Source organism: Diabrotica virgifera, chromosome 5 (assembly GCF_917563875.1).
Source record: "Diabrotica virgifera virgifera chromosome 5, PGI_DIABVI_V3a".
Classification (NCBI taxonomy): Eukaryota; Metazoa; Arthropoda; class Insecta; order Coleoptera; family Chrysomelidae; genus Diabrotica; species Diabrotica virgifera.
The window spans coordinates 76629972-76643477 of record NC_065447.1 but is presented as its reverse complement, the minus strand read 5'-3'; the positions used below and the strand labels follow the sequence as shown (position 1 = coordinate 76643477).

The 13506-nt window shown below is 32.4% G+C and overlaps 1 long non-coding RNA gene across 1 annotated transcript; it reads right to left on the bottom strand.

The window, feature by feature from the left end:
* Window positions 1-368: 368 nt before the first annotated feature.
* LOC126885040 (uncharacterized) lies at window positions 369-5638 on the bottom strand. The gene is made up of 2 exons (XR_007698245.1): window positions 4280-5638; window positions 369-4126 (listed from the first exon to the last, which is right to left on the bottom strand). It is a non-coding gene; the product is annotated as an uncharacterized LOC126885040 (long non-coding RNA).
* Between the last annotated feature and the right edge of the window lie 7868 nt (window positions 5639-13506).

The window sequence follows — 13506 nt, the reverse complement described above, 5'->3', positions numbered from 1 at the left end:
CTTAACCTATAGCCTAGGCTAGAATATTATAAAAAAATCACTTAGATGCAACAACAGGTTTAGGAAATTCGAGACATCAAAAATGCCCACTTTTTAAGGTGGTGCGTAATCGGTTGTATATACAGGGTGTAATAAAAATACACGTCATAAATTAAATCACATATTCTGGGACCAAAAATAGTTCGAATGAACCTAACTTACCTTAGTACAAATATGCACATAAAAAAAGTTACAGCCCTTTGAAATTACAAAATGAAAATCGATTTTTTCGATTATATCGAAAACTATTAGCGATTTTTTATTGAAAATGGACATGTGGCAGTATTATGGCAGGAATATCTTAAAGAAAAATTATGGTGAAATTTGTGCACCCCATAAAATTTTTATGGGGGTCTTGATCCCTTAGATCCTCCCAAACTTTTGTGTACGTTCCAATTCAATTTTATTATTGTGGTACCATTAGTTAAATTCAATATTTTTGTTTCTTAGTATTTTTCAGATAAGGCAGTTTTTATTGAGTTGCGACTTCTTTTTTAACATGTCTACATAAAAATTTTATGGGGGTTTTGTTCCTTTAAACCCCCCAAATGTTTGTGTACGTTCCAATTAAACTAAACTATTACTGAGGTACCATTAGTTAAACAGAATGTTTTTAAAACTTTTTTGCCTCTTTGTATTTTTTCGATAAGGCACATTTTATCGAGATCTGGCTTCTTTTTTAATATGGTTCAAAATATACCTAAAAATGTAAAGCATAAATAAGTCTGCATATTATTACCAAGTCTCCATAATCGTACTTAACCATATACAAATATGTGGTGGATTTGACAAATATTCAAAATATTTCGATAAAAATTGACTTTTCGAAAAAGCAATAAGAGGCAAAAAAGTTTTTAAAACGTTGTGTTTAAATGGTACTACAATAATAATTAAATTGAAACGTGCACAAAAGTTTGGGGGGGTTTAAAGGAACAAAACCCCCAAAATATTTTTATGGGGTGTCCAAATTTTACTATAGTTTTTTCGTAAGATACTGCTGCCATAATAATGCCACATGTCCATTTTCAATAAAAAATCTCTAATAGTTTTCGATATATTGGAAAAAATCACTTCATCTTGTAACTTCAAATGAGTGATAAAGGCACAGAGACTTAGATGGCGAGGTCACATTGAAAGGATGCCAAACACGAGGACTCCAAAAATGGTACTAAACTACACTACAGCTTCAAGAAAGAGAAGAGGAAGGCCGAAAAATAGATGGAAGCAAGAGGTCGAAAAAGATTTGGAAAGAATGGTGCTACAGGGTCAGAAAAGAAAAATGAATAACAGGAAGGAATGGAGAAAAATCACATATCAAGCCAGAGAAGATCTCAGTACATAAAGAAACGTGAAAATGAAGAAAAAAACAAACTTTTCAAGCCATGGGCCTCTAAGGCCCTTAGTGCTATTATATATATAACTTCAAAGGGCTGTAACTTTTCTTGTGTGCACATTTGTACTAAGGTAAGTTAGGTCCAATCAAACTATTTTTGGTCCCAGAATATGTGATTAAATTTATGACCTGTATTTTTGTTACACCCTGTATATATCTACATTAGTGATGTAACGAATGTCATTTTTTAATATTCGCGAATACGAATGCGAATGCGAATATCTGCTACTGACATTCGCGAATGCGGATGCGAATGCGAATGTTCAGTTTTTTTTTTAATTTGTTTCTATTTTTGTAATGTTTCCTAAATTTTTAATGAAAAGTTAAGTGATATTTAGTGTAAATCAATCTGAATCTTAAGCTTTATTACATAATACCAAATAATAAAAAAAAAAGTGAAGGCTGATAATGTGATTATACAAGGTTAAGTTCTATCTATCTATTGCCCTTCATTTGTCCAAAGTTGAACGTAGGACTCCCCCTTACTTTTCCACTCTTCTCGGTTCAGTGCTAATGCTGTCGATCTGGTCGCTGCGTATCTCTTTAGGTCATTCGACCATCTCGTATGTGGTCTGCCCCTTCCTCTTTTGTAGTCCCAAGGTCTCCAGTGAGTTATCGCTTCATTCCATCTTCCATCTCTTTGTCTGCTGTTGTGTCCTGCATATTTCCATTTGAGAGTAGCTGCATGTTTGAGATTAAGTTACCTTTTCTTAATAAAAAAAGATCAGAAGTGAATAGATTTCGATTTTATTAACCTAATATTATCTTAAAATTATTTTTTTCTGGTTTTCATATTCGCAAAACATTCGCACAAATTTCGCGAATGCGGATGCGAATGCGAATATGCAAAAACATGCGAATATTCGCGAATGCGAATGCGAATACGAATATTCGTTACATCACTAATCTACATACTTCGTCTAATTTACTAACTGTTATTTATTTTAACTGAAATATTTAGGCGGTAGGTGTGTTCTTTTTTAGAATCACTTTGCCGAGTACAATGGAATTACAGCCACTAGACATATTTTATTATATACGCGTAGAAATAATATTTGAAGATTTCTATTAATGTTAACCTAAAGAAATACACAATAATATGTTTCATTTAATTTGTATAAATGGATTATAAAGCGTTTTTATGAAGCAGATTTGTTCGGATCACACTGTAACTGTAATCGAACGAAGGTGACATTTTAGAATAAATTGGTAACATTTATTTGACAGTTACGGTGATGACACTTCATATTTGTTTATATTCTTTACTATAAGTATCTGTTTTATTTATTATATTTACTGTTTTTATTATTTACTTTACTATAAAAAGATCCTCTACTATAAAAATATAAATTTCACCTAATTTTATAACGACTTGGAATAATCGAGGTATCTGACAACTTTTTTAGTTGTTATTGTAGACAAACTTATACAAAGAAACCTACCAGCTTTTTGCCAAGAGTTTGGAGCCGTTTTTTAATTATTAACAATGCAGTGCAAAAACTCTTGCACTGCAAATCTTAAAAGATTATAACTTAATTCTTGTTCTCTATTTCTTAAGTTTTTACTTATTTACATTGAATATTAATTTGTTTTGTTGTATAATCCACGTTTACAATAATTATGTGATATATTTGATTTAAAATGGATTCAGGATCTTTTTATACTTTGGCAACTATGTCAACTTAGATCTCTGGCGTAGATAATGACGTGCAACAGTAAGTAAATTAGATGGACTGTAGGTTATATTTGGTTCTTGGGACATCAAAGTATATTTTTTAGACATTCCCTGGATATAGTCACTGATGTGACATACCTCCGATTTGTTTTTTCATGAGTTTTGTAAGAGAGACTAAAAACTTTTTTTATAGTCACCTCCTGTTTTCATATATTTTTTGACATGTTTTGTAGTAAATTCAACTATCTATTTACTACAAAACATGTCAAAATTTACATGTGAAAGCAGATGATCCTAAAAATGGTTTTTCATCTCCTACAAAATTCATGAAAAAGCAGATAGGAGAATTATTGTACATTACAATTCTCTGATGTTTGGGAAAAAGGGCTTAAGTCAGAATTGCACATCGATAATGTTTTGATGATTTCTACAGTACTGTAGTAGATTCTACTGTACATACAGTTTACATCTACAACAGTTTTTTTCTGGTCCAGAAATCATCAAAACATTATCAATGTGCAATTCTGACTTAAGTCCTTTTTGCCAAACATAAAAAAACAATCTGGTCATAACTGACCAATGAGCAATTTTAATTTAACCTAAATTACTACTGTTTCTTAAAATGAAGAGCTTACCCCATAGCGTCTCTTATCTAATCTAACAAGATCGTGCACTATTCTAACATACACAGGCACAGCACACAAGCACTATGCTCCGTTTTTCACTATCACCTATCACTCAAACTAGTTCAAAAGGCTTTGTCCTCTTCAATCTTCTAGTTTGCCCAGTAGTATCGAGGAGCTGGATTTCCTCGATATTCTTGAACTTATGAAGTTGTTGCTCGTGACCCTGCTATCTTCTTGATATTTGTTGATAAAGTAATAACTTATTATGCATGGACAATGTGGACTTTCTTCCAACTAGCCAATACACTTTTTATATCTCTCTTTTGCCTTTCATAGCCACAAGGCTATATATTTCCTTCTTGGTTTTTTTTTGTAGGCCACTTTCAGCTGATTCTAAAAAAAATTAAAATGAAGGGTAATTTTTCTATTCTTTACAATTAAAAATAAAAAAAAAATAGGTACTATTTACAGATAATAATATGCATGCATAAATGATTCGTTTCATAAAGAATAAAGAAAATTGAAAACGGATTTTATAATACTTACAAAATTGTTTAAACAAGAGATCCAGCCAGAGCCCAGAGCAAAAACTAGCAGCATAGAAAAAAGTGTTGTGTGATTTGACTAGCAGACAGTACAGCAGAAAAGCCACTAATTTCCATTTCCCACACCCCCTTATCGATGCATTTTTTTCCAATCAAAATTTTTACTAAATTTTTAGGTTATCTATCGGTTATCTTTTATCTTATGAAAATGAAATGTGATGACCAATGACCACGCGACGCTACATAGATACTCGCGCGGCAAATTTGAAAATGAACGCAAATTGAACAGTAAATGGCCTCTCTTAAAATCTTGTAATGGAAAATTTTACCCCTCCAGGAAGACATTGTACTATGTTCATAGAATATCTTGTGGTAACTTTCCACCCATAATATAATTTAATCAGATAGATGTTCACGGAATAGAACGGTAGTACCTATATTCCTGGAATGTTTTGTGTTGTTAGGATTAAACTTTTATTTTATTTATTCTTGAATATTTCCTATTGTTAAACATTGTAACCAATAATTTACAAATAAGATTTTCATTACATTACATAAAATCAAAAACATGTTTTGGATATTAAACTATATAGTTTGTTTATAATTGTAATAATTGTATATACAATTTTGAATTAAGATTTAATCTTTTCGATTTAAACTACAGTAAAACCTGTGTTACCGGCCCCCTGCAAACACCGGCCACCTGTACTAACGGTCAGTTTAAAAATTCCCCAAACCAATTACAGTAAAACCTGTCAGTAACGGCCACTAAAAATGAAAAGCTATTGGCCGATATAGAAAGGTGACCGGTACTGCCAGTTTTTGTAGTCCAGATATAATTGGTTTGGGGAATATTTAAACCGGCCGTTAGTACAGGTGGCCGATTTTATCAGGTGGCCAGTAACACAAGTTTTACTGTATATCTAGACTACAAAAACTGGCAATAACGGCCACCTTTCTATATCGGCCAATAGTTCTTTCATTTTAGTGGCCGTTACTGACAGGTTTGACTGTATTTCATTAACGTAAAGTTAACGCGTAAGTTAATATTTTATTGAATTATTTTGCTATTTGATCCCGTAATAATGTGTCCAATATAAAATATATAAGCGTTCATAAAACGTCCGTATTTCGTCCAGTATGGAGGTCCAAAGGACGTTCAACGTCGGACGTTCAAAGGACGTCCATATTTATTCCGTCCGAAGGACGTCCAACGTCGGACGTCCAAAGGACGTCCATATTTATTCCTTCCGAAGGACGTCCAACATGGGACGTCCAAAGGACGTCCGTTTATAGTCCATGGACGTAAGGACCAAAAATGGACCTATTTTGGACGTCCAAAGGACGTCGTGTGCTATTAGGGATAAGTTGAAATTGAAATATTGATTTTAAAACAAGTATTTAAAATGTATTCAAAATGCTTGTGAATACATGCAAAGTATGTACAATAACTCATAAATTTTGGAATGGAATAAATCACTCGCCCTAATATTTGTAGACTATGAGAAAACACTTGATATAGGTAGTCTACCAATATGAGATGCTTTAACAGGCTATAGAATATACCACAAATATGTTGCAATAATCAAACATACAATATGCAAACATTGTATCTATGAGAACGCCAGGGCCCCCGCTACCATATGTGCAAAGTGTGCAATGCACACGGGCGCCATCCTTTAGGGGCGCCAAAACCCAGGGTAAAAAAATGCAAAAAATTTGAAAAAAAAAAACAAAAATTAATTTTAAAATAAAAATTGAGAAATTAAATAGGATTACGTATAAATAGAAGAAAAACATGAGAAAAACAGAATACTTCGGCCATATAATAATTAGAGGACCTAAATTCCATCTACTTCGCCTTATAATACAAGAAAAAATGGAAAGAAAGAGATGGATTGGTCGAAATTAACTTTCATGGTTGTGAAATATTAGATAAAGAAGACGAAGTTATAATAAATACACACAAAATTTTATTAGTAGGTATATCATCGAGTTACTGCCGATTCCTATATGCAAGACCATGTCGGAAGTCAGGCATTTTAATTTATTTTGTTATGATTTTATTGTTTGTTTCATTTTGATATTTTAGTCTACAAATAATAGTCCATTTACTCACGGTTTTTGCTGTGCATTTTTAAAGAACCGCTTGCGTTGATATGAAATACACATTGGCATAGGTACACATAATACACATAGCTACATAAGTCAAAGAAAAAAAGTCATATTGTGCCGATGTGTGCTTTTGCCCTGGGGGTGGATTCCACCCTTCTCGAGGGTGAAAAAAATACGTTCAAAATAAACCTGGAATTGGATAAACTGAGTAATTCTAAGGAACTTTGTTTCTATAGATTTTTTTCACTAAGTTAATACTTTTTGAGTTATTTGCGAGTGAATATGTTCATTATTTAACAAAAACCCTGTTAGACGGTTTTTCCAAAATAACTCAAAAAGTAAGTATTTTATCGAAAAAAATGCTCTTATCAAAAAAATAGCTTACAGAAAGTTTAAAAAATGGCTGGCATATTAAGTCTGTAAACCCAGTAGAAGCACAGTTATAGCTAATGAAAAGTAGGTGCTTATTCTTCAAATTTCAAATCGAATATTTCAACCTGAAATAACCTAAAAGTGAAGCACATTAATAATATGCTCAAAATAAAGTTGGTCCCTTTTTTGGTAAAAGAAATCTTTTAGACAAAATTTTTTTATCTTGAAAAAAATTGCTTTTTTTAAAATAGCTTAAAAATTATTGGTGATACCAAAAATCTCAAGCAGAAAAAATGTAGGTTTTTCTATTCTGAATATTTTGGATTTTTTGTTTTCTTGTAAAACAAAAATTTGTTAAGATATGGCTGTTCAAAATTTGGATACACCCGTGATTAACGACTCGTTCAAGCTCTTTTAACTAGAACAGTCTTTTCAAAAAAAGCACTTTGAACCGATGAAACTTCAGATCATATAAACAATACGTAAGTAACTTGTAGTGGAGCGGTTAGGATTAATTTCATTTGGGACGCTAATTAGAGGATCATTTTCACGATTTTTTTTATCAAAAAAGGGGCCATCATTATTTTTAGCGGAACTTACTTACTTTTAAACTTAAATAATAAAAAAAAATATTGTTTCACTTTCACTTTTTATAAGCTTTATTTTTGCTAAGAACATTTTGTTCTATAAAATACTTACTAAACTTACTGAAAAAACTATATAGAACAAAAGTTACTTAAAATTAGTCATTTTATCCAATTCCTTTTTTGAACATTTCTATGTTTTTTACCCCCGAGAAGGGGTGAAACTCACATCCAGGGCAAAAGCACACATCTGCACAATATCACTTTTTTTATTTGACATGTTAGGTATGTGTATGCCAAATTCCATGTCAATGCAAGCAATTCTTTAAAATTCGGAGGTTTTGCAATATTTTACCGTGAGTGACTGGACTATAAATATGACTTCTAAGGTTCAGTTTTTTGCTTTATTTCAAGCACCTACCTACCTACCGACCTACCTTCAAAAAATAAATAGAAAAACATGATTCAAAATGCCTTAAGGGGCGCCAAATTCCTTTTTTGCACACAGGCGCCAGTTACTCTTACGAGGGCCCTGGAGAACGCTATCGAAAGAATTTGGCTTCACGAATACACGAATTAAAACGAATCCGTTAAGCAAACCCTATCTCCTCTAAATGTTTTACCGTAATACTTAAAATATTCATAATCCATCTTCTATATAATGCAGACGTTCCCCTTCTTCTTCTTCTTCTTCTTAAGGTGCCTTCTCCATTACTGAAGGTTGAAGGTTGGCTGTAACTACAGCAAATTGTTCTCTATCTTGAGCTGTTCTTAGTATCGAATGTGTGTCCATGCCTGTCCAGTCTCTTACATTCTTCAGCCAGGAGCATTTTCTTCTTCCTGGACTTGTATTTTTCCCCTCTGTAAATATGTCCTAGATAACTCGTTTTTCTGTTGTTTACAATATTTAGGAGTTCTCTCTTAGTCCCCATTCTTCTCAGCACCTCGTTGTTGGTCACGTGCTCTGTCCAAGAGATCTTCAGCATCCTTCGAAAAACCTACATCTCTAGGCTTCTATATGCCACATTCTTGTTATTCCGAGAGTCTATGTTTCCACTCCGTATAGTAATATGGAATAAATTAATGTTTTTACTAATTGGTATCGGATTTCCAACGATAAGGTGGAGTTTATTAGGAATTTTTCATTCTTTGAAAAGCGGCCCAAGCATACTGTATACGAACACGTATTTCGACCTCGTGGTCAAGATCGTTTGTTATCCAGTAACCAAGATACAGGAATCTTTGTACGGGTTTTATCTGTTTGTTATAGATATGAATATTAATGTCAGCATTTGGTGCACGTATAACAGCCATTACCTTTGTTTTACTTGTGTTTATATTTTATATTCAGCCCCAAGCTATCTCCCTCTTTGGTTATGACATTTAAAAGGAGACTGGTTAAGACATTTATAAGGGTTACAAACCCTCAGCACTGTCCGCAATAATGACGGTATCGTCTGCGTTTTTTACGTATTCTCTGCTGATCTTTATTCTTTTTTCAATATTTTCGAGTGCATTTTGAAAGATCTTTTCGGAATATACAGGGTGTAACAAAAATACAGGTCATAAATTAAATCACATATTCTGGGACCCAAAATAGTTCGATTGAACCTAACTTACCTTAGTACAAATGTTCACATAAAAAAAGTTACAGCCCTTTGAATTTACAAAAGAAAAATCGATTTTTTCCAATATATCGAAAACTATTTGTGGTTTCTTATTGAAAACGGACATGTGGCATTCTTATGACAGGAGCATCTTAAAATAAAATTATAGTGAAATTTGTGTACCCCATAAAAATTTTATGGGGGTTTTGTTCCCTTAAACTCCCCGAACTTTTGTGTACGTTCCAATTAAATTATCATTGTGGCACCATTAGTTAACAACAATATTTCTAAAACTTTTTTGTCTCTTAGTACTTTTTCGTAAAGCTAGTTTTTATCGAGATATTTTGAATATTTGTGAAATCCACCACATATTATATGTATATTGTTACGTACGATAATAATATGAAAATTTATTTATAAATAATTACAGTTTGAGGTAAATTTTGAACCATATGAGAAAAAAAGCCACATCTGGATAAAAGGTGCCTTATCGGAAAAATACTAAGAGGCAAAAAAGTTTTAAAAACACTCTGTTTAAGTAATGTTACCGCAATAATAGTTTAATTGGAACGTACACAAACATTTGGCGGGTTCAAAGGCACAAATCCCCTATAAAATTTTTATGTACGAGTACGTAAACATATTAAAATAGAAGCAGCATCTCGATTAAAACTGATTTATCGAAAAATTACTAAGAGGCAAAAAAGTTTTAAAAACATTGTGTTTAACTAATGGTACCGCAATAATAATTTAATTGGAACGTACATGAAAGTTTGGTAGGGGGGGGGGGGTTTAAGGGAACAAAACTCCCATAAAATTTATGGGGTGCACAAATTTCTCTATACTTTCTTTCTAAGATGTTCCTGCCATAAGAATGCCACATGTCTATTTTCATTAAAAAATTTCTAATAGTTTTCGACATATCGGAAAAAATCAATTTTCATTTTGTAACTTCAAAGGGCTGTCCCTTTTTTTGTGTGCATATTTGTACTAAGGTAAGTTAGGTTCAATCGAACTATTTTTGGTCCCAGAATATGTGATTTAATATATGACCTGTATTTTTGTTATACCCTGTATATTAAATAATAATAAAGTATACAGCCTTGATGAACTCCTCTTTTTATTGACATTTCTGTTGTCAGACGATTGTCTATTTCGATCATCGTCATTTGATCCCAATATGGGATTTTAAGGGCCATAGTGTTATGGTCTATACTCTATACCACGTTGTGTTATAATTTCTATGAGTTCTGTGTGTTTTACTCGATCAATCGCTTTTTCGTAGTCGATCAAACAGAATAACACGTCTTTTCGCTGATCTCGGCATTTTTGTAGTAATATCTTTAGGTAAAACAATGCCTCCCTCGTACCAAGTCCCATACGAAATCCAAATTGATTGACGCTCAGGTTTCTCTCGCATTCTCTGTATATACGTTGATGTACAATTTTGAGGAAAATTTCAAAATTTCCCATGATAATATCATAAAAACTATCGAAAACATCTTCTAAAACCACAAAATGGAAGTTAGAATAGATGGACAACTTACTTACATAAAAATAAAATAGGCAGCGGAATAAGACAAGGACTTTGAGCCCTATGCTTCAAATTAATTACGGATGACAGTTTGACAAATTCAAACCTTAAACAATGAGGAAATGACTGGCTAGGAGTGATGCCGTTCTAGGAGCGATGGAATGAAATTCCTTTCTTAAAAAAGTCCAATTTCTGGGACCAAAAACAGGTGAAATGGCCAAAAGGGAGACTGCTGAGAGTTTGTGAATAAATGAAGGTAGTGCTTTGGAAGTGGATGATAGAGGATCTGTTTTATTAGGTAGACGTTCAGCGTAGCCTCAGATACGAGAGGGAAGTTGTGGCAATAAAATGACAGAAGAAGGGTCCGGGTCACTTCATTGCATTGGTAACTTCATTAAACTTTTAGTACAAAAAAAGGACCCTACAATTTTGACTCTTCTCTATGAAAACCATTCAACTTATTACAATCGGATTTTCTATTTCGCTATTTTACTAACTTTAATTAACTACTTGAAACATTTACTGCGATTATTAATACTTAGCTGCTTATAGAACTTTTTATTAAATGTTAACTCTTTGAAAAAATTTTAATTAACTTCTTAATGCATGCAAAAAAATGTGTTTTCCGTTTTCCCCATACCGAAGTTTTGACTTGTGCCCTATGGCATAATTTATTCGCATAAAAGTGGCGATATTCACAAATTTCACTTGCTCACATGGAGGCTAAATAACAATCATTTTTTTTTCAACTCGTCGCGCCAAAGCTACTTTACATCAGACGTAAATCGCCTCATAACTGTCGACCTATCCTCAAACCTTGTCATATGATAATTTTTGTCAGAATGGGCAAAATAAAAATTCTACGATATATTCTAAGTTTCTTTTTGATTTCTGATCAGGTAGAACTTTAAAAAAAGTGTTTATGTATCGTTACAAAGTACCTCGGAAGTTATTGCCGGGACTATGAAGCATGAATCCTGCATTAAGGTAAGTCAGGCGACGCGGCGTCTTAAGGCGGCTGCACAATTGCCCGGGAACGGGAACAAGAACGAAAACGGGAACGGGAAAAAAGTTAACCTTTACGTAAATCAATGTTTAGATGCACAATAACCGAGAACGAAAAGCTGTCCGGTAACGAGAACGGGAAAGTTGACCATGTTTCAACTTTCTCGTTCCCGTTGTATTCCCGGAAGCAAACAGAAGGCAGTATTAAAAATACTGTCAAATTCCCAATAAAAATTTGTTAACAGTGTGAGTGACCAAGTTTTAGTGACAATTTTTATATATTTTGCATTAAAATAAATGACGAACTATTGATTCCTTTATTGGAAAAATGTTCTCATCTGTATGATCGATGCAGACCATAGTGTATGATAGATACATAATAAGAATATAAATATTTGAATGATATGCTTTTTATATTTATGCTGACAAACCTTCTTTGTGATTGCACACATATTATGTAAATTAGTTGCAAGATCATAAAAAACGAAAATATTAAAAGCTCGTCATCAAATAAATCCATATTTTCAGAGTTACCAGACATTCTTTTTTAATAAAATTAGAAAAAGATCGTTCGACAAAATTTATTTTGAGAAGAAAAATAATTAACAGCACAAGTGATAGTGACATAAAACAGCTGTTTACCATGTAATTGTGAATCTGCTGATGCTTTCACTTTTCCGTTCTCGTTCCCGTTCCCGGTCAATTGTGTAGCCGCCTTTAAACTTAAATGTCTTTTGAAGATTTCAGACTCCTCTATATAGACAAAAAAGGCTGTAATATAAGAATTTTCATATTGTAGACTCATGTTAAGTCTAGGAGGGTTGTTCTATTGTTGATCTTACTTGATGTCCTTTTTTGATGCCCATCTTCCTATTTTTATGAGAGACATCATGGCTTTACCACCAGATATCTCTTATGAGATACGATATATCTCATAAAATTGTACCTCCTTTTTAAAATACCGTTTTGACATATGTGACTAAACATTCCTCTCAGGATTCTTCATGCAAATATGAGCAGAAGGTTATAATTGATTATTTGACTGATATTCACTTATTATAATATTCTAAACTTCAAATAAAATCATTTATTCTTCAGAATATTTTATTTACACAATATTTTATTCTCCATTTTTATTTAGGTAAACCATCAAGATCCTTAAATGTTAGAATAAGTGAACATCAATCTGTCAACTGTCTTTAAATATGGTAGGTATTTACAATAACCTAACTATCTCTTAGAATCACTCAGTTTTCTTTAGGTAAATTCTCCATTTTTATTTAGGTAAACCATCAAGATCCTTAAATGTTAGAATAAGTGAACATCAATCTGTCAACTGTCTTTAAATATGGTAGGTATTTACAATAACCTAACTATCTCTTAGAATCACTCAGTTGTCTTAATAATACGATGAGTTTGTTTGGGAGAATTAGATGGTTACGGATGAACCATTTTTCTCTGTAGCTTTGGTTTTGCATAATCTTCACAGCGGCGCAAGAGGATATGGCAATAGTAGAAAAAATGTTTAAATAAAATAACTTTATTTGAAATGACTTCACAATTAACAAAAATATGAACATGAATGAGAATCTTCATTACAAACATTATATAAATAATGTTATAATGTGGAGCATAAGCTAGATACAACATAACGATTAGGAATAAATATAACTTTTGAAACTTTGATTACAAAAATTGTACATTGTCAGACTTTTTCATCGGGATACGCGAACAAACAGTGTATCATCATCACATGCAAAATAATATTCTAAAATCATTTATAAGAATAAGTGCATTTATGACAATATTCCACAAGAGAAGAGATCAGACTTAAATCAAGAAGTAAAAAGGCACTATCAACTAACACTTTTGTTTCTCCAATATTTTATAAAATAATTCCAAAAGACCGAACGGATATCCATTTAAAATTAACTCTGAAGAAGTAGAAATATTTTATGAGCAGATCAACTCTTCATTGATATTAGTTAAGAACACCATAATAATTAACTTC